Consider the following 1,592-nt stretch of genomic DNA (forward strand, 5'->3'; position numbering starts at 1 on the left):
CCTTCTGGGCACTGCCAAGGTGCTCTTGAGCAAGGCCCCGACCCCCCAACTGATCGGGGAGAGTGTAAATTGTAACTTCCCCTTGTGGAATTAATAAAGTATGCATTATCATTATGATTATTACATTACAATCTGTTGCTTCACAATACAAAGACAGAGAAACCATTCTAAAATTGACGTGAAATCGACATAAAATTCAACTTAACCTCATTAATTTTCAAAATGTGTGTTTGTTCATGTATGCACCAACCTCCAAGGCAAATTCTTTGTAAGTACTTACTTGGCCATAAACATTTTCTAATTTTTATTTATTTTATTTATTATGGGGTGCCAAACGGTTTACCCCTTTTGCCCCCTGCTTCTGACATTTTAACAGTGATGAGAGAACAGACAGCTTGTGTCTCTCGTGACAAACACGTCAAGCTTGAGGTTATGCTCCTTCTACTGACCTTAGCTGGAGTGGATGTGTGAATAGGAGACAACCTACAGCCGGAGCTGTGTAAACCAAAGTTTATTCAACGTCACTCATGCAAAGTTTACACTGTCCCCACCTTCTTGAGGAGTGGGCTCACAAGACCGGACTTGACAAGATAATGACCACGTGCAGTTTCAGGGAAGGCTTTATTCTTCTTGGAGCTTAAAGAAATGTAAGAAGAGGAAGAGATATATTTTTAGCTATGTAAAAAGAAATGGAATTGTATAAAAAATTGAAAAGAAAAAGAATAACAGAGTCATCTCATGGGCCTGCTGCAGCCTGGACTACACAGTTGCATAAGTGAGAAGGGCTAGAGCTGGTGTATTGTACGTGAAAGCACACCATGTTTTAGTCCCACTTACATTTCTTCTTTTGGATCAATGACATAATAAAATCATACTCGAGTAAAACTAGTCTTTTTCTTAGCCCTGAAAAGCTTGAACATGAGTTGTAGCATGTTGCACTTACACAAGATGGCCACCAGAGGACGAAGTTGGTGTTCTTTTCTGCAGAGGAAAGGCGGTACTGGTCCTGGACAATGAATCTTTGCACTGCTGTCGCCTAAAAGTATACACAGTGGATTGTGTTTGGTTGGTTTTTCTTTTCTTTTTGTGTGTGTTAGAGAACCCAGTCTGGTGTCCTGTTGAGGTGAAGAAACAACAGCAATAACTCAGAAAAGGTCTTAAATGTAACTTGATTTTAATTGCTATAACTGTTTATATATTTTTTCAAATACAGCAAACAAACAAAAAATAAAAAGAAGATGCAGCTAAATATAAGCACTGCATTATATTAATGTCAGATTGGCTATTGTCACCATTGCCACACAAGACTTTACCCATCAATGCAGCAGTTCCAGCTGGAAGTCCAGACAGGCCTATGAACTGATGCATGTCTTTTTGTTATTTTATTATACTTTATTAATCGCACAAGGGGAAACTACACTTTCCCACTCTGTCGTTATTACACACAGGCCTGAATTACACACACATGCTCAGGACCTACACATGCACTAATCAGAGTGAGGGGGCTGCCCATGGAAAGGCGCTCAGAGCGGTTGGTTCGGTGCCTTGCTCAAGAGCACCTTGGCAGTGCCCAGGAGGTGAACTGGCACCTC

This window comes from Etheostoma spectabile, chromosome 4, assembly GCF_008692095.1.
Source record: "Etheostoma spectabile isolate EspeVRDwgs_2016 chromosome 4, UIUC_Espe_1.0, whole genome shotgun sequence".
Classification (NCBI taxonomy): domain Eukaryota; kingdom Metazoa; phylum Chordata; class Actinopteri; order Perciformes; family Percidae; genus Etheostoma; species Etheostoma spectabile.